Source organism: Symphalangus syndactylus, chromosome 2 (assembly GCF_028878055.3).
Source record: "Symphalangus syndactylus isolate Jambi chromosome 2, NHGRI_mSymSyn1-v2.1_pri, whole genome shotgun sequence".
NCBI lineage: Eukaryota > Metazoa > Chordata > Mammalia > Primates > Hylobatidae > Symphalangus > Symphalangus syndactylus.
The window spans coordinates 73,291,405-73,318,337 of record NC_072424.2 but is presented as its reverse complement, the minus strand read 5'-3'; the positions used below and the strand labels follow the sequence as shown (position 1 = coordinate 73,318,337).

The 26,933-nt window shown below is 36.5% G+C and overlaps 1 long non-coding RNA gene across 3 annotated transcripts in view; it reads left to right on the top strand.

Moving 5' to 3' along the window:
* The first annotated feature begins 7,159 nt into the window (after window positions 1–7,159).
* The window catches only part of LOC129471006 (uncharacterized), a 275,579-nt gene continuing 255,805 nt past the window's right edge, over window positions 7,160–26,933 (top strand). For all 3 annotated transcript variants that reach the window (XR_008653465.2, XR_010116252.1, XR_010116257.1), the window contains exon 1: window positions 7,160–7,268. This is a non-coding gene — a long non-coding RNA (uncharacterized lncRNA). The remainder of the gene's footprint in view (window positions 7,269–26,933) is intronic.

Here is a 26,933-nt window from a genome sequence, read left to right as displayed (position 1 = left end):
TATTAATTTTATCTTAGGACAAAAATTTACTTTATAAGATTATCATACAAAATTATTTTTTCTTAAATGTATATTTCGATTAGTAGAGCTAAATATATTTTTATCTTGTTTGGACATGACTAAGAAATTTAATTAGTATCTATTTGTTAACTTAACATAATTTTAAGATTTTAAATTACATAAAAGCTTCATTTATAAACATTCCATTTACAATTACCCATTTTATTTAGCTTTTTAACAATTACACCTAGATTACTTATGAAAATTGAGTATTTACACAGAAATAATCATTATTTTAAGTTGCCCTTTTATAAATAAATTTTATAACCTATAAATAAACAAAAGCCAATTAAATGCAAGTGCTGAATATGCAAAAATCAAATAAACACAAACATGGATGGAAAACAAAGTACATACTAAGAAGAGTGATAAGCCACCTTCTCCAACAAAGGAAAAAAAAATCGCTTCACTGACGCCCCGACCCAAAGGGAAAAATCCCTTCATGCAGACCTGCAGCTGAGGTATGCCATGAAGAAAAAGAGTCCTCCCCAACAGGAGATCTCTCAACCAGAGAGGAATATCAAGTGTTTTCCTAAGTAAGAATTTTAAAGTTAAATGGATAGGTATGTTGTTAGTAACTCAGAAGATACAACTATTTTTATTAAATCAACAATATTAAATTAATTGTTTTTATCAAAGAATTGCAGAAACAAAGATCGTTTTCTTTTAGTCTGGGTATACAGCTTCATGACCTTAAAACATCTAGCAGAGGCAAATAGAAAACTGTTTAATCAGTAAATTAAGCCAGGCAAAAATGTACATTCATTACTGAAAACATTTCTAACTTTGTGAAATGTGAAAACATTTCTAATTTTATCAACAATTTTTAAACCAGTTAATTTATCAAAGACGTACTTAAGTAAACTAAAAAAATACATTTGAATTAATTACTATACATTTGACATGAGTACTCATTTATTTAAATGTATTCCTTAAAAGATTTCTGGCTGACTATGCCAGATTTATTATGTAGTCACAACATACAACATAATACATGTACATGTGGATAAATATAATAAACACATATACATACCCATAAATAAAGATCTTACAGCTTTTACTGTAGAATTGTAGTCATGAGATAGTAAAACATACAAACTCATTGGTTTATAAAAGACAGTTGGATCCAAATTATTTTCCTGACAAAATGAAATAAGGCTAAACTTGAAGATTTTTAAAAATAGATAATCATATAAAGGCTGTGAACCAAATTTGGGGTATAGCAGTTTGAATTGGTTACCAATACAATGGATTGGACAAAGAATAGTTAACTGTGAAAATGTGACTACATGACAAAAAGATAAGAGGTATTCTAACAAGGTCTGTATGGTATTTTCTTGGTCTCAAGTTTTTGTCCTTGAAGATTAGAATGCTGCCATTTCTTTTAGTATAGGGAGAGTATCTTTTGCATGGAAATATTTTCTTTTGCTTTTAGGAAACAGCATGAATGTCAGTTTTTTTTTATATCTGCTGGTTTTCAATTGTTTTTACTTAAATAGTCAGTATGCCAAAATAGCTTAAGAATTTTGGAAACAGAGAGTTTAGCTTAAGAAGGATAAAGAGGAGGAACTGTAGAAAGAGGAGGGGGAAATTCCAGATAGGAGGCACATACTATCTCACCTAGCTTTGAGATAGTATTTAGTAGCAAGGCAAACTTCGGTCCTGAATCTTGTTTGTTTTTCCTTTTTTGTAAGTATCAGTATATCAATTGAGATGTCAGTCTTATTTGGAGTGTATGAGTTTTTAGCCATGGCCTTTTAGTATAGTTTTAAGAATGACAGACTGTTTGAACATGTTACCAACTGGAGTCCCAGAAAATATTTTGTTATGTCTTTGCACTTTGGGAGCCCAATTCTAACTAAATTTATCTAGGTGATTTGGTTCAATGTCAAATAAACAAAAGCCAATTAAATGCAAGTGCTGAATATGCAAAAATCAAATAAACACAAACAAATGGAAAACAAAGTACATTACTAAGAAGGATGATAAGCAACCTTCTCCAACTAAAGGAAAAAAAATCCCTTCACTGATGCCATGACCCAAAGGGAAAAATCCCTTCATGCAGACCTGCAGCTGAGGTATGCCATGAGGAAAAGAGTCCTCCCCAACAGGAGATCTCTCAACCAAAGAGGAAAATACTTCTCTCAAACATGAAAGGTAAGCCACCTCTCCAACCAAATCCCAAATAAAACAGAACTCAAAAAAAAAAAAAAAGTTGGGGGAGTTTGGTCCAAGAGAGATTCACCAGGGGGATAAAGGCAACCCAGGCAAAGAGGAGGGGATCAAGGGGCCAAGTACAGGTACCTCATTTCATAGTTCTTCACAGTGATTCTCCCTGAGGTGATTCAGCTTTGGAACTATACTTCTGACACCAAGTATGTTTAAGTCAGATAAAATATAGAGACAAATTTTTAAATTTAAAATGTTTTGTCTGGGAAGCAAGAATTGTAATTTGGGGAATACACATAGATTGAGTAGTCTTCGGCATATGCGTCTGAAGAACAAAGAGGTTAGAGGGATTATAGAAAAAAGAAGTGTTGCTTATTGTCTTGAAAGAAAGTTAATTGGCACCAGTTAAGTTTGGACCAGCTGGCAAGCTTCTATTGATGAGTGATAACAGTGGGTAAAATTAGTCTTAAGAGTCACAGCAGGCCGGGCGCCGCGGCTCATGCCTCTAATCGAAGAACTTTGAGAGGTGGAGGCGGGTGGATCACCTGAGGTCAGGAGTTCGAGACCAGCCTGGCAAAAATGGTGAAACCTCATCTCTGCTAAAAATACAAAAACCAACCAGGCGTGGTGGTGGGCGCCTGTAATTCCAGCTACTTGGGAGGCTGAGGCAGGAGAATCGCTTGAACCCGGAAGGCAGAGGTTGCCGTTAGCCGAGATCACGCAATTGAACTCCAGCCTGGGCAACAAGAGCGAAACTTGGTCCCCACCCCCAACCCTCCCAACCTCCGCCACCCCCCAAAAAAATAAAAATAAAAATAAAAAGAGTCACAGCAGGTCGTTTCAGTAGGTATTAGATAAAACTGGTTTCAGGCAGTTGCAACAGCTGGGCTTGTAGAACATTTAATTCTAGGAGCAGGTGCTATGTGCCGTAAGTGCTTTATTCCCCTGGGCTTCTTGATGGCAGTGGCGGCCACTGTGAGGACGCCAGCTGCAGCGGGGAAGGCACAGCCAGTGCTGTGCACTTCACAGAGCCAGTGGGGACTGGGAATAGGTGATTCCAGCAGGAGCTCTAAGCCCTACCGAGTTGGTGGGGCAGCAGCCCGCGCTCCTTGGCGCAGCTGCAGCTCTGAACTTGGGCATCCCTGCACTCTAGGGGCCCCAGGAAGCCCCCTTCTTCCACAGGCTCAGAAGTGCCTGCTTCCGCTCCTCGACCTCTCCCTGCTCCCTGGCACCCGACCTGGTGCAGAGCAAAATTGTGTCCTAGCCCAGGCACTGTAGCAACCCAGCCAGGTATGCGCATGCTCAGGGCGGCACTGACACGCCGGCCTCCTGCTGCTTTCGCTTCCTCCAGATTTTGGGTGCCAACAAGCGTGGGAAGGAGGTGGGGGAGCTGAAGGGCAGGGGAGCTGAAGGCAGCTCAGCGCAGACCTACAGGTGCCCTACAGCACAGAGCGCCTGAGCGTCATAAACCGCATGTTGATGGTAACAGGAGGCAGACAGGTTGCTAGGAGGGAAGGGGCGGGTCCCCAGTGAAACCCCACCTTCAAGCCAGGGATGGCCTGAAGCCTGCAGTCCGGGCTGCCAGTTCCATGTGGAGTCCAGGACCTAGATTGAGAACTTCATTGATGCCTTTCAGCCAATCGGATGGTGCTTTTTCCAGGCCCACCCATGACCGCCCATGGACCAATCAGCATGCACTTCCTCTGTTCTGAGTCCATAAAAATCCGTGGATTCGGACACACTCACTCTTCTGGATGACCTGCCTCTGGTAAGGAACCGTTAGGGTCTCCTGAGAGCTGTTCTGTTACTCAGTAAAGCTCCTCTCCGCCTTGCTCACGCCCCGTTATACATGTAACTTCATTCTTCCAGGATGCAGGAAAAGAACTCAGGACCCACCAAACGGCCAGAGCAAAAGGAGCTGTAACACGTTCTGGCCAGCTCACCAAGCTGCAGATAGTGACACACTCCTGGACTGCGGGAGTAAAGAGTGGTGACCCTCTTGGGGGTCCAGACCTTGGGATTCCCCTAGCCAGGGATGCTGTAACACTATAGGCCTCCTGCTCTTTGCCTAGGCTGGGCAGCCGCCCCACATGACAGGAAGCAGTGGCAGGGCTGGGCCAGCCCAGGGGTGGCAGAATTGAAGGAGCTGTAACACAAACGGGCTGCACCATGCCCCACCTCCCCACCCGCCTCTCGCCTCACTGGGCTACAGGGAGAGAAGAGCTGCGGCCCTACTGGGGGCCTAGAACTCGGGGCTCCCTAAGCCTGGGCTGTGACAAGCTGTAACACCCTCTTGGGGGCTCTGCGGTTACTAGCGTCTCCAAGCTTTCAGGCACCACCATGTTTCCGTGTGCCAGCAGCGGAAGCTGCTTTTGGTATGGCTGGTTCAGCTGCAGCCTCCCACACAGCCAACAGCTGTGCCGGTGCCTGGAGCTTCTCCTCCAGCCCAGCTGGTGCGCCTGGCTGTGCCCAGTGACCGCACCCTGATCTTGCTGGCTCACGCACCCCTTGCCGCTCAGCTTTCCTTTTAGTTTACTTTTGACTAACCAGCTTTTGTCTATTTTTAAGATTATTTTATTTTTAGATATGTCTTTCTAAAGAGACAACATCATTGTATTGTGCTCTTTTAAAATTCAAACCCTTAGTATTTCTTTTTTTAATAGAGACATTTTAAAGCATTTATATTCACTTTTGTAATGTTATCCTTGGCTTAGCCTTTGTCACTTAATTATCGTATTTTCTCTAACGTTGCCTTCTTATGGTTTTGTTTGTTTTTCTCTTTTGCTGGTGGACTAGGATTTACTATCTATTGAAACAATCTGGTAGTTCAAAATTTCATTTTTGTTTATCCTTACTGCTTTTTAGAAACATTTTTATGCTTTCCTAATTATTATATTAAAATCTGTGTACTTATTTTAGCTGTACTTTATAGAAAAAATAATTTTACATTGAATCAACTTAAAATGAGGCTTTACACCTTTTTCATAAAACTACATTTGGGTTTCTTTTTTGCATTTTCATTTTAAGTTACCTTGTGTATATATGTTTTTCAAAATTAATCATTTCTTTATTAATGAAGGCAGTTTAAGTAATTTTTTTAAAAGTGTTTACACTAGGAACATAGTTACTGTGTATATTCTTCATGATTTTTGGGGCGCTTTTCTAATCAGAATTTGCAGCTATGTTTTCTCTTTAATATAAATGTGAATGTACTGTGTGAATAACACTTTAACCAATCAAGTTAATCAAGTGTAGAAGCTGTCCAATAGTGGCTTCTCCTTCCATCAGCTAAAAAAGGTTCATAGTGCTATGTCAGGGAGTGAGGTCATTGCTCTGGGTGTTGGCTGCCTCTCTGAGAAACACTGTCAACATTTGACTCGGTAACTGCATGTCTTTCCCATGGTGATTGGGAGTACAACAGATTCTCTAGCACAGCAGTCCCCAACCTTTTTGGCACTGGAGACTGGTTTTATGGAGGAAAATTTTTTCATAAACCCAGGTGGCATGGGAGGGGATGATTTTGGGGTGATTCAAAGTGCATTACATTTATTTTGCACTTTATTTTTATTATATATAATAATTTGTATATATAATAATTTATATATAATGGAATAATTATACATTGTGCCATAATGTGGAATCAATGGAAGCCCTGATCTCATTTTTCTGCAACTAGACAGTCTCATCTGAAGGTGATGGGAGACAGTGACAGATCATCAAGCATTAGATTTTCATAAGGAGCATGCAACCTAGATCCCTCATATGTGCAATTCACAATAGGGTTCATGCTTCTCTGAAAATCTAATGCTGCTGCTGATCTGACGAGAGATGGGGCTCAGGTGGTAACGCAAGCGATGGGGAGAGGCTGTAAATACAGATGAGATAATGTAAATGATGAGGAGTGGCTGTAAATACAGATAGGCTTTGCTCAGTGGTCTGCCACTAGCCTCCTGCTATGTGGCCCAGTTCCTTAGAGTCCATGGACAGATACTGATCCATGGCCCAGGGGTTGGGGATGCCTGCTCTAGCAGACAGGTGAGTCTCGAGAAATGTGGTTACCATTGCTCTGGTAGATTACTGTATTATAAAATCCAGCAACTTTCAACTGTAAGAAATACCTTGCCCTAAAAATAAGAGTGGGAAAGGGAATAATAATAAAATTCATGTTATCTTCTTTGATAATTTGCTCTAATAGTCTTCTGATTAAAGAACCTGGGTGTTAAAGAGTGTTAAATTAATTGTCCACAGATGGGTTGTGGAGGATTGAAGTAATTATTCTTTCTGTTGGAGAGATCTGGCTTCACTATGGAATCTGTTGTTGACCTTAATATGTCCCAGGGATACTAGAAGGATAGTAATCATCCTGACCAACATCAGGAGTGAAAGAAGGCATGGAATTCAGTATTTCCAGACTCTAGTATCAGCTCCTATACACACTAGAACTAGCTTTGAGATAGGTAGGTATAAAAAGTATCCTGGTTGTCTGGCTTAACTTCCTCATGATATTTGCTAAATTGTCCCAATATCTTTTAGTTACATCAGAATTAGTGCAGAACACTATATGGTTTAAATCACACATGTTATTTTTTAAATCAAATTGCCTTGGATAATATCTCACTTAAATGCATGTTACACCATTTGTTTTCTTTCTCCACAGCCTTTACAGCTAAATTTTATCCATTCTTGCCTTATATTTATCTCATAGTAATTGTAAAAACAGTATACAATAATTTTTTTCCTAAAAAAGTTATTGCTATTACATTTTCTGAATCCTTACATTTTTATTAACACTTTGATCTGTGATGCATTAATTTAATTATAAACTTTGCTCCTTGAGTGTTTAAGGCATTAACATTCTTATGCAATTGGTAACATTCTTATGTCATGTGTCACTATTTTTATTTGTCTTTTCTTTCCTTATCTTTAACAAAGAGACACCTATGCAAATGCAATGTTGAAGAACAGGAAAAAAGGACCCTCATTTAATTTTGGCTAGGTGCTGGCAGGTTTTGCTTCACTCTTTTGAAGATGAAAGACAGGTAGTGAGTTAATGCCCAATACTGTGGATGACACAAACCAGATATTCAATAACTACTTTTTCTCCTTCTAAATGTGAGACGCCATTTAGAGCTTACCATTTTTACACACAGAGATCTTTTCTGGGTTCTGCAGTGGAAACAAGAATTCCCTTTCCAAGGAGTTCTAATTTGGAAAATGGTAGTATAGAATAGGCTCAAAGTATCTTTGAGAATTCTAAGGCGTAGAGGCAAAATAGAGGATTAGGGATTTAATTTTTCTTTGGAAAGCCTTTCTATATTTGTGTGTCCAAGGTTAATAATGGCTCCATTTTTCAGGTTGGCTTTTTTCCTATTTCCTTGAATTAGAAATTTTTGTTAAGTAAGTAAAAGACTCATCTTATTTAGGTTCTTGTCCATTCTTATGGTGTAAGTCAAGGATAAGGATCCTAGTTACATTATAATTGCCTAACTGATTTTTCTAATTATTGAGGATTTGGGAAAAAACTAATAAAATTCTGTAAAATACTTGAATTCTATAAAATACTTTACTTAAGGTTTTTTTCCCCTTGGTATTTGGATATTCTCATGGAAATTTATAAAACAGTTAGGAGGTTGACGTCTCTAGCAATTTTAGTGCTTCATTGTCATGCTGGAAGTCAGCCTTTCCATTGTCTTAAGACCCTTGAAACCTGAGTGATTTTCCTGAAGACTGATGGCTAAAGCAGAGTACATAACCTGAAAACTCTAGACTCAATCCGACCTGCAGATATACTTTAATAGGTCCACATAAGGGTTTTTTTTTTTTTTTTTTTTCTTTTTGAGACGGAGTCTCGCTCTGTCGCCCAGGCTGGAGTGCAGTGGTGCAATCTCGGCTCACTGCAAGCACCGCCTCCCAGGTTCATGCCATTCTCCTGCCCAAGGGTTTGTTTTTAATGGTAAAATAAACATAGCGACATAAGCTTACCATTATAATAATTTTAAGTGTACTATTCAGTGACATTAAGTACATTCATATTGCTGTGTAACCACATCACTAACTCCGCAACCTTTTCATCATCCCAAATTAAAATTTACTCACTAAATAATAATTTCCATCTCTTCCTCCCCTCAGCTCCTGGTGACCACTATCTGCTTTTTGTCTCTGTGAATTTGACTGCTCTGGGTACCTCAAATAAGTGGAATCATGCAACATTTGTTCTTTTGTGTCTGGCTTATTTTGCTTAGAATAATGCTTTCAAGGTTCTACATGTTGTATTATATATCATAACTTCCTTTTTTTAATGTTGCTGAATGATATTTCATTGTATGTACATGTCATATTTTGTTTATTCATCTGTTCATGGATATTTGGGTGACTATTTTGTGAGTAATTCTGTTCTAAATATTGGTCTGCAAATATCTTTTCAAGTCCCTTCCTCTGCTTTCAATTCTTCTGAGTATGTACCTCGAAGCAAAATTGCTACATCAATGGTAATTCTATGTTTAATTTGGAGGAGAATCTCCAAACTGTTTTCCACGGTGGTTTCACCCTTTTACTTTTTTTTTTCCAGCAATATATGAGGGTTCCTTGTTTTTTTTTTTTTTTTTTTTTGAGACGGAGTTTCACTCTTGTTGCTCAGGCTGGAGTGCAATGTTGTGATCTTGGCTCACTGCAACCTCCACTTCTCATGTTTAAGTGATTCTCCTGCCTCAGCCTCCCAAGTAGCTGGAATTACAAGCACCCGCCACCACACCCAACTAATTTTTGTATTTTTAGTAGAGACAGGTTTTCACCATGTTTAGCCAGGCTGGTCTCGAACTTCTGACCTTAGGTGATCCGCTTGCCTCTGCCTCCCAAAGTGCTGGGATTACAGGAGTGAACCAGCACACCTTGCCTCATTGTGGTTTTAATTTGTATTTCTATATAGTGTTTTGATACATTTTGAAAAAGTAGTCAATATTGAAATACCTAAAGATTTTACATAGGAACCTTGAATTCCAGCTTATCTTGAAAAACCAGAAGGTATGATAATATATATTTCTACCTTTCAGCCATGAAGCTGAGAACTGGTAGCCCTTTTAGAGGAACATGTGCTTCCAGACCAGGTATATGCTTCCTATTTTGTCCCAAGCCACCCTATATGTCCCACTCATTTATGTTATTTGCATATCCATATAAATAGTAAGTTTGCAGCCTCTGTCATTTAGTCATCCCAGACAACACATGTTTTCATCTGGGATTAGTCCATAAATATTCTGATATTTAGTTGCTATGGGGTGATATTTAGTTGCTATGCTGTGACGATAATTGACACAGGTCATAAAAAGTAACTTAGCAGGCTGAGTGAAATTATAATATTTCAGTTGTTATTGCCATTTTAGATCAATAAACATAAAGTTTGTGGGCAGGTTTTGACTCAGAATGTGTCTTAAATTCAAATTATCCCCAGGAGTGTTGCTATTTTGAGTGTTTAAAAAATCTAATTAAATTAAAGAAACATTTGGAAATTGCCTACAGTACTTGCACAAGCAGATTTTGTGAAAAACAAGAAAAAGTAAATAACTATTTTAATGTGAAAAACATCTAGCCATGAAGTCTGTTTTTCTTGTCTTTGACTGTAACAAAGCAGGTTAGGCTGGAGTCTATTCACTGCCACAAAAACCAGCACCTCCACAATGTCTGCTTGAATTCATTGAAATTTTTCCTTTCTGTTAAGAAAAGGAGAGAGATGAGATAATAATAGCAGTGATATGATGCATTCTGTTTCCCTACATGGCCTGTTTTTGAGCCCTGAATGAAGGAGGAGTTAAAGGCAGAAATGTGTAGAGTAATTCTGAGCAAAGTCAAAACTGCATTGGGAACAAGGAAAAAACATGTGTTGTACAGAATTAGGGATAGTGTTTTTTGCCTCTCTGTGCAGAAAACAACAATGCAGCCAGAATCTTAAAAACATTTGTCAATGTTTGGTGATAGCCAACTAAGCATGAATATTATTTATTTTTCTGATGAGCACCACCAATGTTGAGGCTTCTCTGAATAGTGGGAAGAGGAGTAGGATAATCAGAAGACAGAGCAAAAGAACAAGAATAGAGGAGAGACTGTGCAGTAGCTATAGTTGAAAGAGTTATGTGTGGATCTACATATGAAAAACATATCTGGGAACAGTCAAACAATAGGGACACTTTGGAGGGTTTTAATTTTCAAGAATATATTCCTGGGACTCTTGCCGTTATGATATTAAAAGGAAAGAAATCTACAAAGTTACTTGGAATTATTGGGTTACTAATTTGTATCAGTTAAAATGCCATCTATTGTACATAACAAACAAGATTCTTTTCTCCATGGGGTTGAAACAGTGAGAAAAATGGTATATTGTATAACAGAAGTCCAGAGCAAGTGTAGCGTTCAGGCATAGTTCACATTTCTGCATTCATTTTGGTTTTGCCCTTCTCCCTAAGTCTGGTAATGGGGAATATGCAGCCATTCCAGGTACCATATTTAGCTGTGTTCTGAGAAAAATTAAAGGAAAGTATTGTCAGAGGCTCTCATAGACTTCTCTTTGCATGTCATTGGCCAGAAATAGGTGAAATACCCTACTGCGAGAACACAGTGGTTAAGGAAAGGAGAGTTCTGAGCTTAGCTTGGATATATAAGCTTACCCTTCTGGGGTAAGAAGCAGAAGTCACCTTTCCCTCAGTCACATGGGATAGAGAATGAACTTGAACAGAAAAGGAATTCAAACATAGATGAAATACAAGTTATTTAGACAATTAGGAGTGTCCATCCTTCTTTAAATTTCTCCCACTCTACTTCTCCCATTATTTCTATATACTATTATTTTGGGGGTTGTATTGGCATTTGTAAGCTGTCCTTATTACTATTTGGTATTAAAAATTATGGTGAGAATATGCATGCCAAAGTAAATAAAGGGGAGATTATGAATGAGAGTTTGGGAGGTAGAAAAGAGTTACATGACCTTGCTGTAATGATTTAATATTTTATACAATTTTGCTATAAAATACTGCTTTAGATACTGGATTGGATATAGCTGAGAATTAGAAATCGATAATTATTTCATTCTTTATTTTTTCAATTCAATGCTTTCATATGAATAGCATTAATAATGTGTTAAGAACAGATCATGTATCACCTACCTTTTCTTTGCATAACTCCTAACATGTTAAGTTCAATATAAATTCATATTTATTGTCAATCTTATTTGTGAGAGCATTATTTTTCTGAAATTTACTTTAAACATATTTATACATGTATATGTATTCACATTTTTTATGTTCTTAATTAAGAGAGTAAGTCTACACTCATTAAAAAGTTTACAAGAGAATTACAAACAAGTTTCTGAAATAATTGGTTTTCCTTTTATGCAAACAGAATTAAGAAAATGTATAAGGTGACAATTTTTATTTAACTTTCACAATTTGTTCCAATAACTATTTGAGATATCTACAAAGTAACGCAGTTTATACAGTACATGTTTCCAGAGGAAATAGATTTTGAGATCAGGGTCGCGAGGATATGTGTCAGGCCAGGATTTATGTTAAAGAAGATGTGACAGGAAGGCCTCCTAATGGGTTCCAGGCAAATATCAAGGCAAGGAAAATTGATTTTTATTGTTAGAAGTAGTGCAAGAAAATTGTTTGCTGCATTATAGGAACTGTGGTTCTTGAGATGATGGGAAGGGGAACCTTAAACCCTGTATTGAAAGCTTCAGAAACTACTGAGTGGCCACTTACATTTGCTTGGTAATAGCAGTTGTTTGGGGGGAAAGATACAATACAATTATTCTATTAACTCTAATCTGCTATAAAAATTTTGCAGAAAGTAAAGAGTATGTTAACTGATAGTGTTGGGATAAGAGCAAAGATATGCATTTTATTGCTAATTCATATTATGGATGGTGCCTTAATTTCAAGGGGGCTTGATTGCACTTCATTGCAGTACTTGAAAAAAAAGTTTTCTGCCAATTATTCAAATTATACAGTTTAATGTTTTCAATTAGCTATGCTTTATTGATTTTTAAGATTTTTGAAATCAGTGATGCACATTTTTATAACTTTATTTTTGTATTAATCATATTTCTAATTAGTTTGTAGTCCTATATAATTTCTTGATAACATGATAGACTCCTTTAAAATCCTGAAGATACATTTAACTAAATTTTCATCACAATTGACAAGTTGCAATTTTACCTGACAATGATATTTTTTAAAGTACCTGAAAATATACTAATTATATTTTCCTCAAAAAGATTTAAAGTGATCATTAATTAGTGCACTTGATGTTTTATCTCTTGTCATTGCTAGTTATCCTGTCAAGATGGTAAATACAAACCTACAATTCTGTCCATTTATAATGAGCCACTAAGTTTGCAATACTTGACTTGAAATTTGAATTCCAGGTGGCAAACCCCCATTAGAAATATTTGTAGAACCTGCAATTTATTTAAAAGTTCTATAGATTTAAAATGTGCTTAGCCATAAATATGTGATCATTATGAGAAGTTTTACATAGAAGTGCAAGTAGCCTATAAATGCCTTTACATTTTCCATGCTAATGTGGATGCTGCTATAAAATTGGAAAATATGCTGTGGCAATTTTTATCCAATTTGTAGTTCTTTGCTTTTAACGTTGGTAACATGCTGATGCACATAAGGCTCTCTTGCTCATTTGATTAAGACATCACCATATCTAGGTCCCAAACTGCTCATTTCAAATATATGTCCTATCATTTTATAGTTAACTTGTTTCTTAGACCTAAAGGTATAGAAAAAAAAAATTGAAAATCCTTTTATTACTCATAACCAACTTCAAATATTTTAAATCTATTTATTATAAAACAAAACTTTATTTCTCACTTACTAGATGACAAGTACCCTTCTACATGAGTGATAAGATAATAAGACATAAATCTTACAATTAAGTTTGCTTATAGATAAAATACATGTTCCCTTGTGCTTTCTTAATATTCTCAATACTTTAATCAATAATTTTCTTCTCTAGCCTCATGAAAATTATTTTTGTAAATAATTTTTGTGTTTGGAAAATTGCAAGAAATGCAACAACCCCTGTGGTAGATTTCAGCGGATATGGTATTTTGCAATTCATTACATCAAAATGTGGAATCTGTTCTCCCACCCATTGAATCTTGATTAGCCTTGGGGATTTGGATTGACCCATAAAATATCATGGAAGTAACAATTATATGAATTCTGGAACTTAGGGCATATGAAAACTTGCAGATTCTGCATTTGCCCTTGTGAAACATTGTCCTTATGATGCCATGTAAAAATGCTAGTTTGGTTTACTGGGGGACAGGGGGACACATAGAGTTGTACAAGACAGCACACACTATTGGACATGTGAGTGAGGCCATCATACCCCATCCAGTCCAAATGGAGCCATCAGATGACTGTAACCACTTAAGGTGACCCCAGCTGAGACCAACATAACAACTAGCTACCTGAGCCCAGATCAAGTTGTTATACTGTAGACTCTCTAGCAAATAAATGGTTGTTCTAATTCACCAGGTTTTGAGGTGGCTTATTCTTTAGCAGCACATAACTGAAACTGACACATACACTTGCTTTAAAGTAGACTCATTAGTCTCCACTGCCTTCATGAATCAGAATTTGTTCAAAGTTCTCCTGTTTCAGTCCTATGACATGCCTATAAAAATTGTCAGCAGTTCCTTTTCCCATATGTGCACTATTTCTATTCCCATGTTTAGACATTATTTTTTCATCTTTATGAAGAAAATTCCCAATCTTGTTTATTTCCCACCAAATGTCATAAGGAAACCTAGAAAAAAAATAGACATTAGAAAAACAGGAATAAATACATAGTATATGTGCCACAAATTTCTCTCACTTAAAACTGACATCACTAGTTTATTATTTTTTTCTCATGTGACAATGACATCGCTTAAGAATAAAAATTGATCTAAACTGGCACATAAGATACATTTTCTTATATCTAACCATTCTATTAGTGTGGTTTCTGCCACACTGAGACTATTCTAAATTCTTAGTTGAATGTTTCATCACTGCAACATAAATTATCTTGCTTATGTAAAACTATTGCAATTTTGACCTCTTAACCCTTATTTTAGGACAACATTATATTTAGTGCATTTCCACTGTTGTGTCATGTTTCTAAATTTCATTTTGCTTTCAAAGTGTTTGAGGAAAAAAATATCTCTTTTGCTTAATCCTTGATTTTGGTATACCAAGATTAGACCAAGATTTTCAGAGTTAACATAAAGAGCTGAGGATACTAAATATGAAATCAATCTTTTATAAATATTCATCAGAAATCATTAAATTTAGACTTTTAAAATATTTGATTTTTCTTTTTATTTTATTCCTTTGAAAATGTGGCAAAACTGATAAAAATAATTACCTAACATAAAGTAAAAATGCCTGCGATGAGAAGCTGAATGTAAAATATAACTGATAAGGAGCATACTCAATAATTTGATAACTCCATTTGGAGCATTAGTCATCTCCAGCCACATTCTGAAATCTCAGTTATTTCAATGGCAGTTTTGTTAAGTGGGATGGAATCTTATTTGTCCTTCTTTTTTTGCTTGTGCTTTTGGGGTCATATCCAAAAAATCATTGTCCAAACCAACTTCAACAAGCTGTTTCCTTGTTTTCTTCCAGTAGTTTTATAGTTTCAGATATTATATTTAAGTCCATATCCCATTTTGAGTTGATTTATTTATAAGGTATGAGGTACAGATGCAATGCCATTCTTCTGCATGTGGACATCTGGTTTTCCTAGCACCATTTATTGAATAAACTATCCTTTTCTCATTGTGTGCTCTTGGTACCTTTGTCAAAATATAATTGTGCAAAAATACATGAGTTTATGACTTTTTCCTGGGCTCATCGGCTTCATTGGTCAATGTGTCTGTTTTTATTCCAGTACTATGTTGTTTTAAGTAGCTTTATGTATATTTTGAAATAAGGAAGTGTGATGCCTCCTAATTTGTTCCTCTTGCTCAAGATTGTTTTGGCTATTTAGGATCTTTAGTGGTTCCATACAAATTCTAGGATTTTTTTCGATTTCTATAAAAAATGACATTGAAATTTTGATAAGGTTGTATTGAATCTGTAGATCACTTTGGGTAGTATGGACATTTATATAATATCAATTCTTTCAATTCATGAACACAGGATATATTTCCATTTATTTGCGTTTTCTTCCATTTCTTTCACCAGTGTTTTATGGTTTTCAGTGTATGGATTTTTCATTTTCCTTGTTAAATATATGTCCAAATATTTTATATTTTTTTGCCATTGTAAATGGAATTGTTTTCTTAATTTTCTCTTTAGTCTATTATTAGCTTATAGAAACACTTCTGATTTTTTCTTGTTGACTTTGTATCCTGCATCTTTACTAAATTAATGTATTATAAGAGTTGTGTGTGTATGTGTTTGTGTGTGTGTACATGTAATCTCTAGGGTTTCCTTTATATAAGATCATGTTGTCAGGAAACAGAGACAATTTCACTTTTTTCCTTCACTGCTTGGATGTCTTTGATATCTTCCTCTTGCCTAACTCCTCTGTTTAGAAATTCCATTACTAGGTTGAATAGAAGTGGTGAGACAGGGCATTCTTGTTTTATTACTGATCTTAGAGAAAAATCTGTCACCTTTTCACTGTTTAGAATGACATTAGCTTTGGGCTTGTCATACATAGCCTTTATTGGGTTGAAGTACACTCCCTCTTACCTAATCTATTGAGTTTTTATTGTGAAAGCCTGTTGAATTTTGCCAAGTACTTTTTTTACAACTATAAAGATGATTATAAAATTTTAAATCTTCATTCTGTTAATGTGGTGCACCACATTTACTGATTCACATATGTTGGAACCTTTTTGCATCTAAGGGTTAAATCCCGGTTGATCATGATGAATGATTATTTTAATATATTGTTGAATTCAGTTTCCAAGTATTTTGTCAAGAAATTTTGCATCTATGCTTATCAGGGATATTGTCCTATAATTTTCTTTTTCGTGTATTGTCCTGTCTGGCTTTGGTATCAGGGTAATGCTAGCTTCATAAATAAGTTTGGAAATATTACCTTCACTTCAATTTTTTGAAAGAGTTTGAGAAAGATCAGTATTAAGACTCCTTTAAATGTGTCTATAGTTCAGCTGTGAAGCCAACAGGTCCGGGGCTTATTTTGATGGGAGGTTTTTAAAACTAATTCAGATTCCTTGTTTGTAATTGATCTATTCAGATTTTCTATTTCTAGTTGATTAGGTCATAGTATATTGTATGTGTCTAGAAATTTATCTGTTTCTTCTAGGTAATACAATTTGTTGGTGTAGAATTGTTCAGAGTAGTGTCTTGTAATTCTTTGTATTTCTGTTACGTCTTTTGCAATGTCTCCTTTTTCATTTTATTTATTTGAGTCATCTTTCTTCTTTTCTTAGTTTAGTTCAGTGTTTGTCAATTTCATCTTTTCCAAGAACCAAGTGTTTCTTTCATTGATTTTTCTATATTGTTCTAGTCTCTAGTTCATTTATTTCTGCATAGATCTTTGTTATTTTCTCTTTTTTGCTATCGTTAGACTTAGTTCTTTCTGTAATTCTTTGAGGTTTATCTTTACTTTTTCTTTTTTCTGATATAGGCATTTATTGATACATACTTTTCTCTTGAAACTGCTTTTGCTACATCTCATAAGTGTGGTATATAATGTTTCCATTTTCATCAGTCTCAAGGTACTTTTTGCTGTCCCTTTTAATTCTGTAACCTATTTTTTTCAGAAGCCTGTTGTTTAATTTCCACATGTGTGAATTTACCTAGATTTCTTCTTTTATTAATTTCTACTTTAATACCATTGTGACTGGGAAAGATAGGAGATACTTTTTAATCTTAAATTTGTTAAGACTTGTTTTTTGGCATAACATAATATCTATCACGGAGAAGGTTATATGTGGACTAGAAAAAATGTATTCTGTTGCTGTTGGATATAATATACTGTTTACGTCTTTTAGGCCCATTTGATCTAAAGTAGAATTCAAGTTCAATGTTTCTTTAGTGATTTTCTGTGTAGATGATCTCTCTATTGTTCGAGGAGGGATACTGAAGTTTCCTATTACTGTATTGTAGTCTTCCTCTTTCTTCTGATTATTTAATAATTGCTTTATATATTAGGTTCTTTATATATTTTATATGCATATACATATACATATTTGCAATTATGTTCTCTTGATAAATCGACCCCTTTATTATTAGATAAGAATATTCTTTGTCTCTTTTTACAGTTTTTATCTTAAAAGTCTATTTTGTCTGTTGTAAGTGTAGCTACTCCTGCCCTTTTTTGGTGCTTAATTTGCAGAATGTCTTTTTCCATCTCTTTACTTTCAATCTATGTGTATTCTTGAAGGGACATAAGTTGGATCTTCTTTTCTAAAAATACATTCAGTCACTCTATGTCTTAGAGAATTTAATTCATTTATGTCCAGGGTAATTATTAATAGGTAAGGACATGCTACTGCCATTTGGTAATTTGCTTTTTGGTTATTTTGTAGATCCTTTGTTTCTTCCTATGTTCTTCTAAGTTTGATGGCTTTCTATGCTGTTAGGCTTTGGATTCTTTCTTTTAATGTTTATGCAACTATGACAGGGTTTGCTTTGTGGTTACCATGAGGCTTACATAAATCATTTTATACTTATAAGAGGCTATGTAAGTTGATAATAGCTTAATTTTAATCACATAAAAACTCTATACTTTCATTGCTCCCTCTAATATTTTATGATTAGATATAAAAATTTACATCTTTGTATACTTTGTTTTTATCTGTAATTTTGTTTTTAATTAAGTCTTATGAGCACACATAATTTTTAAATTTGTGTGTATCTCCTCTACTTTGATCCTTTTAAGTTGGCAAAAGTACCATTCCCAGTCGTAAATACACAGAAGTTCTACAGTTTTAGGTTTCTGAATGGCTGTTTAAAGACAGTCCTAAATTATAACTTAGTCTGATTTAGATAGTAAAGAATTCAAGAATGACATTTACCTTGCTATTTTTTAAAGCATCTGACCTTACAGATGATAGATAAAATGTGAGAAGTGTTAAAAATAATCTTTATTTGATATTACACAGAAACCACACTAAAATGCCTTTCAGTAAGTAGAAGGAACCATTTTAGATACAGGGAATTCTAATTACATTGGCATAGTTAAGACCAAAAACATAAAGTAGCCATTTGCCACCTTTCTTTAGCCCTTGCCTTTAAGACACATATGAACACAAAACAGCTGAATCTTGCTTTGCTCTGAGACAGTGAAGGAATTTCCCTAGTATTTAAATATATTCACATAACAAGTTATATAAATCTAAATATAAAATCAATCTCCAATAAGTTTTAAGATAGTATTTGCCATCTTTGTAAAAAGTTGAACATTACTAATTAAGTCCAATTATGTCTTTAGAAGGAGTAAACAGTGGCAGCATTTACTGAATCAGAATTACTATTAAAATAAAAAAAAAAAAGATCATTTAACCACAAGCTGGTCTTAGTTATATCAGGACTACCCAACAAAAAATATTCTGTCAGTCATTTATTATCTGAATTCTGGTGTATGAGATCTGTTAAATTATGGTACAGTCATGAGACATTTCTCTTTTCTAATAAATAAGTCAGTGACCATTTATTACTCATTAGTAGCTTTTTCTGAGATAAGCAATCAAGTCTGCCCTTTCTGCCTTCTTAATGCCAGAAAATATCATCATTTTGTTCCAGGGATGTACTTCTTGAGATTCTCCAAATACTCCTTCAGTGTATCCTTTCCCCAGGTGATGCCTTTGTTCTTATTGGCATCTGTGTAAGAGAATCTAATGACCTGATCTGTCTTCTGCCCAAAGAGACCATGGAGATTTAGCCCAGTCTGTGCTTGCCTTCCTTTTCCATGGTGTGCCACTGGACACAATTCTGAATAAAAATCTTTTTGCCTTTCTCAACATCACTCATATTTAATTCTGTCTTTTATTCCTTGCACTGCAAAGGTTCCCACTTGGAAGCCAGACATCCTGTTCTATCCTTTGTGTAATTTGTAGCACTTAACAATTTATTGTGTAGCTAAAGTTGTTTTTAGTAATTTTGTCTTATAACCCTCACATCATAGATAAAATTGCTTTATACACCACCTTTTAATATTAGAGAATTTTGACTGTGACTCCTTATTATTTATTTTTTTGAGTTATTTGCCTTCATGTGTTTTATGAAATATTAATTAGCAGCCCTTCGTCTCAAATAAATCCCTTTATCAGTTTCTCTAGGGCTGACCTAGTAGTGATGAAATCTCTTAGCTTTTGTTTGCCTGGAAAAGTATTTATTTATCTCTCATTTCTGAAAGATAGTTTTGCTAGGTAAAGTATTCTTGGTTGGCAAATTTTAAAATTTTTCTTCATCATTTTGAATATATCCTTCCACTCTCTTGTAGCCTGCAGGGTTTCTGTTTAGAAATATGATGACAGTCATATTTAAACTCCTTTGTATGTTATATGTTTCTTTTCACTTACTGCTTTCAGAATTCCTTATTTTACTTGAATTTTGATAGTTTGAATATTGTACATATTGGTGAATTTCTCTTTGGATTAAATTTAATTAGAAATCTGTGAGCTTCTCGTATCTGAATGTATGCATCTTTTCTCAGATTTGGGAAATTTTCAGCCATTAATTCCTTAAATATAGTTTCTAGAACTTTTAAAAATTCTTCTTCTGGGCTTCCTTTCTGCAAAGGTTAGTTCTGTTGATAGTGTCCCATGATTCCTATATGCCTGCTTTATTATTTCAATTTTTTTTGTTTTTCTCCTCTCTATAATTTCAAATGTTCAGTCTTCAAGCATACTGACCTTCTTTTCCTGTTGATAAAGTTTGCTGTTGAGGTTTATATTAAATTTTTCAGTTCAATTATTGTAGTCTTTATTTCTACAATTTCTATATAAATTTTTTATATAGAAATTTTTATTTTTTGTCAAATTTTAAATTTTATTTATACATTATATTCCAAAGAAATAGAAATATATATATATAGTATATATGTAGTTTATATATATGATATCTATTATACTAAATATACTATATTTAGTATAGTATAATAGATATCATATATATAAACTACATATATACTATATATATATGTAGTTTATATATATATATATTTACCTGTACTCCTTTAGGATGATTATTCTGAATTCTTTGTCAGTCATTTTATAGATGTCTATTTGTTTAGGGTTTATTATTAGAGCTGTATCAGTTTCTTTTGATGGTGTCATATGTCCCTGGTGCTTCTTAATTCTTGGGTACTTGTATTGGTGTCAGCACATTTCAGATAATGGCCACATATTCCAGTCTTTGCAAGTATTTTTTGGCAGTGATAGACCTTTATTATTTGGTCTGGCCTGGGATTCTGAATAGGCCAGCTGGTAGTAACCATGGGTAGACAGACCTTAATGTTAGGTTCTTTGGTTGGGCTGGGACACTGACTGTGCTCTGAAGTTGAGTGGAGCTGCTGGTTGTGCTTTGTGTCACAATGATACCACTGGCTGGATTCTATGGTCAGGTGGAGCCACTGGTTGGGCTTTGTGATCACCTCGAATTGGGCCTGGTTGCAGGCTGCATTCCCTGGGTGGGCAGTACTGCTGTTCATAATTTGTTTTTGGGCAAGACTGTAGGCTGGACTTTGAAACTGGATAAGGTATTTGGGGGATTCTTACTTGGCCACTTGGAATGCTTGGGGCCAGATGCTCCACTCTTCAGATATTTGTAGATAACGCACATTCCTTCAGTCAAAGGAAGTCTTATCAGAGCTTTGTGTAGTCACCACCTGAGCACTGGAGTGAGTGGAGCCGCCAGATGTTCTCCTCCACAGATATTCACAGATGTGCACTTGTGTTCCAGACTAGGGAAGTATTAATTAAAGAACCAAAGCTGGCTGGAGAAGCTGGCTGGACATTTTACCCTGGCAGACTTTTTGATACTGCTTCTCGCAGAGTGATGCTATTGGCTGGTTTCTCTGGTCGGGTGCCTTCACTGGACATAATTCAGAGCCACCACCAAGATGATCCAATCTTGACAGCTTCTATCACCCTCCTTGGATTTTCTATGTCTTGTAGTTTGTTGTTTGAAGTTTTCTGTTGTGTGTAGAACGGTAGAGACTGAAGTAAATTATATTTATGCATTGAAATAGGGATCCCTCTTCTGCTAAGCCTTTACTGTGGTAATTGAGTCAATCTAGTTATTAATTTTTGTTTAGGTTTTGCTGTACTCTATCTTCATGTTCTTCTTAGTTAACTTTGTGCTTAGAGTGTGATTTGGATTCCTAGAGGGTTTTTCTCATTGTCCATGTTCCAATCTAAGCTTTAGTCTGTCCCTATGATCTTGGACTTTCTTGCACTTACTCCTCCCCTGCAGACAAACTGTTGACACTTGATATTTTCTGCTTGCTGGCTTTGTAGTGAGGAGTGCAGGGCATTCCCTTTTGTCCTTTTGCATTCTCAGTCTTAGGCAGGCTATGTGTACCTCTGTCTTGGTTTTGATGGTGAGCTTTTTCTATTATGTTTCCCTCCCCAGTGTAGAATATAGTTAATAATCTGGGTACAGAACAACAGAACATTTTCCTGCTCCTCCCCTGGAGTTTGTTTCTTTGTTTGTTTTTTCCTGTTCCCTTACTCTAACTACAGTGGCTCTTTTATTTTTTATTTATTTATATTTTTTAAGACGGAGTCTCTCTCTGTCACCAGGCTGGAGTGCAGTGGCGCGATCTCGGCTCACTGCAACCTCCGTGTCCCTGGTTCAAGCAATTCTCCTGCCTTAGCCTCCAGAGTAGCTGGGACTACAGGCGCCCACCACCAAGCCCGACTAATTTTTGTATATTTAGTAGAGACGGTGTTTCACCATGTTGGCCAGGATGGTCTCCATCTCTTGACCTCGTGATCTGCCTGCCTAGGCCTCCCAAAGGGCTGGGATTACAGGTGTGAGCCACTGTGCCCGGCGTTACAGTGGCTCTTTACCTGTGTCCTGGGGGTGACAGGGTTTGCTGACTTGCTTCCAGAGGATTGAGTCTTTTGTTCCATATGAGAGATTACAGCTAAGGCTTCCAGCCCTTTCTGAAGCACGAAGAGAGTCTTTCTTTAGATTCCTGCATTTACTTCAGTCTTCTTTGTGTACAAATTGTGAGGTCCATGGATTAGAACATACACGTAGGTGCAAATTCTCCTGATGTCCGATGCTTTGTGGGGTGGGGGTATACTCACATTTGGCCTACACTTGACTGAATACTTTAGTTTGGCAGCCTTATCTTCCACTTGTCCTCTGCCCCAGATAAGCCACTGTCTTGTTACTAATGGAGACAGTTGACTTTCCTTAGATTTCAGGCTGGTTGATTATGACTCTGTAACCTAAGCTATCTGATAGATTTAGCAAAAGGTATAATTTGTTATTTTTTTCTTATTTTCTAATAAGAATAACAATTCTTCCAACTGTCTACGTTTTAAACAGAAGCTGAAAGTCAGACATCTTAAACAGAATCTGCATATAATTTGAAGATCAAGCCAAAAGTGTTTGTTATTATATTGGATGAAGGTTTGAAGACACATATGAACCAAGAATGTATAAATATTTTCTAATTATTGCCAATGAGTTCATTATCAGATTAACTATATTTTATATTTTAGCATAGAAAAAGAATTGAGAAGATGGTTATATGAGAGGAAGGATAAGAAGTTTAAAATGTAGATGATAAGGATGGATAAAAAACAAAATATGCTAAACTCTCCAGAATTGAAACACTTAAGTTACAATATCATTCCATTATTGCATTTATGCAGTAAATATCCTTGTATTTATAAGGATTTATAATGATTGAGAAATAGTTAAGGCTTTGTTTTAAATAAGAAGGCAAGACAAAAGTGTAGAAGACATCAAAGAAGGTAGACACAGGCATGGAGAATTTATGTAACTCTGAATAATCAACATGGATCACACTAGCTAGAATAGAGGACTTTTGTTAGACAACATAAGAGATGAGCCTGGAGAAATATAATGAGAAAAAATTGTGGAAGACATCAACAGCTTTGAGAGCATATTAAGCGTCTTTCTGTAGCTAATGTGAAGTCATTTAAAGCTCATGATCAGAGCAATGTCTACTGTTTACAAAGGGCCATAGGAGCATGATGCTTGAAGTAAGAGTTAAGTGGAAAATATGATAAAACATTAAATGTAAGTTTTATCTGAGGCTTATTGCTAAGTGGGTGCTAGGCAACATGCAAATATTTTTAAAGCAAGTTACCAAGAAACAGCTAGAGTAACCTTTCATCTTCTAGCTTTTGGGGGAACATATAAAAAACCATGCTATTATTTATAATCAAACACGTTCCACGTTTTAAAATTTATAGTGGTTACTTTATTTTGATTATTCAATAAATGGACTAAATTATGGTATGTGGAAAATTATTATAATTATATGAACAATGGAATATACTGTACAGTGTAAATCTTTTAACAGATGGATCCTAAAACAAACAAGAAATAACTAATAAGAGATCAATAAATTGGAAGTTAAACAAAATAATAACAATAGACTTTTGGATAACTAAGAGTTATTGTATGGTAATGTGTCCGAAATTGGTGGGTTCTTGGTCTCCCTGACTTCAAGAATGAAGCCACGGACCCTCACAGTGAGTGTTGCAGTTCTTAAAGATGGTGTGTCTGGAGTTTGTTCCTTCTGATGTTCACACGTGTTCGGAATTTCTTACTTCTGGTGGGTTCGTGGTCTTGCAGGCTTCAGGAGTGAAGCTGCAGACCTTCGTGGTGAGTGTTACAGCTCCTAAGGCGGCACGTCTGGAGTTGTTTGTTCCTTCCGACCGGAGTTGTTCATTCCTCCCAGTGGGTTCGTGGTCTCGCTGGCCTCAGGAGTGAAGCTGCAGACCTCTGCAGTGAGTGTTACAGCTCATAAAGGCAGTGTGGACCCAAAGAGTGTGCAGCAACAAGATTTATTGCAAAGAGCGATAAAATGAAGCTTCCACAGTGTGGAAGGGGACTTGAGTGGGTTGCCGCTGCTGGCTCCGACAGCCTGCTTTTATTCTCTTATCTAGCCCCACCCACATCCTGCTGATTGGTCCATTTTCAGAGAGCTGATTGGTCCATTTTACGGAGCGCTAATTGGTCCGTTTTGACAAGGTGCTAATTGGTGCATTTACGATCTATGAGCTAGACACAGAGTGCTGATTGGTGCATTTACAGTCCTCTAGCTAGACATAAAAGTTCTCCAAGTCCTCACCAGATTAACTAGACACAGAGCAGTGATTGGTGCATTTACAAACCTTGAGCTAGACACAGGTGCTGATTGGTGTGTTTACAAACCTTGAGCTAGACACAGAGTGGTGATTGGTATATTTACAATCGTTTAGCTAGACATAAAGGTTCTCCAAGTCCCCACCAGGTTAGCTAGATACAGAGTGCTGATTGGTACATCCACAAACCCCAAGCTAGACACAGAGTGCTGATTGGTGCATTCACAATCCTTGAGCTAGACACAAAGTGCTGATTGGTGCATTTACAAACCTTTAGCTACACATAAAAGTTCTCCAAGTCCCCAACTGACTCAGGAGCTCAGCTGGCTTTGCCTAGTGGATTCTGCGCTGGGGCCACAGGCAGAGCTGCCCACCAGTCTTGCACTGCGTGCCCGCATTCCTCAGCCCTTGGGCGGTTGATGGGACCAGGCGCCATGGAGCAGGGGGCGGTGCCCACTGGGGAGGCTTGGGCCACGCAGGAGCCCACTGTGGGTGGGGCTTGGGCATGGCAGGATGCAGGTCCCGAGCCCTGCCCCACAGGGAGGCAGCTGAGGCCCGGCAAGAATTCGAGCGCGGCGCAGGTGGGCCAGCACTGCTGGGGAAGCCGGCGTACCCTCCGCAGCTGCTGGCCTGGGTGCTAAGCCCCTCACTGCCCAGGGCTGGTGGTGCCAGCCAGCCTCTCTGAGTGCAGGGCCACTGAGCCTGCGCCCACCCAGAACTCGTGCTGGCCCATGAGCACCAGGTGCAGCCCCAGTTCCCGCCCGTTCCTCTCCCTCCACACCTCCCTGCAAGCAGAGGGAGCAGGCTCCAGCCTTGGCTAGCCCAGAGAGGGGCTCCCACAGTGCAGCGGCAGGCTGAAGGGCTCCTCAAGCATGGCCAGAGCGGATGCTGAGGCCAAGGAGGTGCTGAGAGCCAGCGAGGGCTGTGAGCACATTGTCACCTCTCAGTAATATGGCATTTTAAATCATGCAGAAATTAAGAATTATATAATAATTATTTGCATATTTTAAAAAGGTAATATTATATTACATAAAAAATTCTCAATTAAATATAAAAATAAAACAAGTAAAAGCTATAAAAATTGTAAATTATTTGTATTTTTCATTGTTATGCACATGAAATGATGATTATTATATCAGTGAAATGCAATGAATAAAATGTTAGCTTCAAGAAGGCAAGGCTTTGTTTGTCTTTTCCAATAAATTATTACCTATACCTAGAACAGTTATTGACATATACTAGGGGCTTAGTGTATGTTTTTTTAATGTCAGAGGGATGTTGAGGAAACCACAAAAGACTGAGAGATTTAAGTACAATAAAACTGAAGGCTATAAAGCAAATTGTATATGATGAATGATGTACAACAAATCATAAATAAAAAAGTTAAAGGCCAAATAAAAAAAGGGAAACAATTTCATGAGTTGATATCATAATTAAAAAGCACATTAAATCCCTGAGAAATAATTGCATCCCATTAAAATACAATAGACTATAAACAAACTTTAATAAAGAGAAAAACTTACTGATAAAGCAGTTAAAAAAAGTACGTGTGTGACACTGGTATTCAATGGTACAACTGTGAAAAACAAATTTTTACTTCTTGAATATTCAAAGATTTACAAATTATTATTCATTGTAATAAAGCTGTGTAGGAAAATTAGTTTAATTTTAAAATTTGCAGTCCCAAGTATAAAATGTAGGGACAACGGGACAATGTGTGTTAATCATCTTATAATTTTTATCATTACATACTATAATTTAACTTCTAATAATTTAAAACAAACAGTTTTTTTTTTTTTTTTTTTGAGACAGAGTCTCGCTCTGTCACCCAGGCTGGAGTCCATTGGCGCCACCTCGGCTCACTGCAAGCTCCACTTCCCGGGTTCATGCCATTCTCCTGCCTCAGCCTCCCTAGTAGCTGGGACTACAGGTGCCTGCCACCAGGCCCGGCTAAATTTTTTTTTTTTTTGTATTCTTAGTAGAGATAGGGTTTTACCATGTTAGTCAAGATGGTCTCGATCTCCTGACCTCGTGATCTGCCCGCCTCGGTAAAACAAACAGTTTTTATATAAATATTTAGCCATAGGAAAATGTTTATTTTGGTAGTAGTTAAAATTGTGACGTCTTACAGACAGTCTAAGAATCAAAATAAAGACTTGGCTAAATAAATTGTGATACATCTGTGAAGAAAAACTGCAGCAAACGTATGTTGGTGTAAAAAATAATTCGATTAATGCATTCACACACAACAAGACTGTTAGATATTCCTAAATAAAATCACATCTTATTTTGCCTACATGACCCAGGTGTTTCAAATAATCTCATGAATCTAATATATTCCCTGTTTGATTTCCACAGATACAGAATCTGCTGCTTA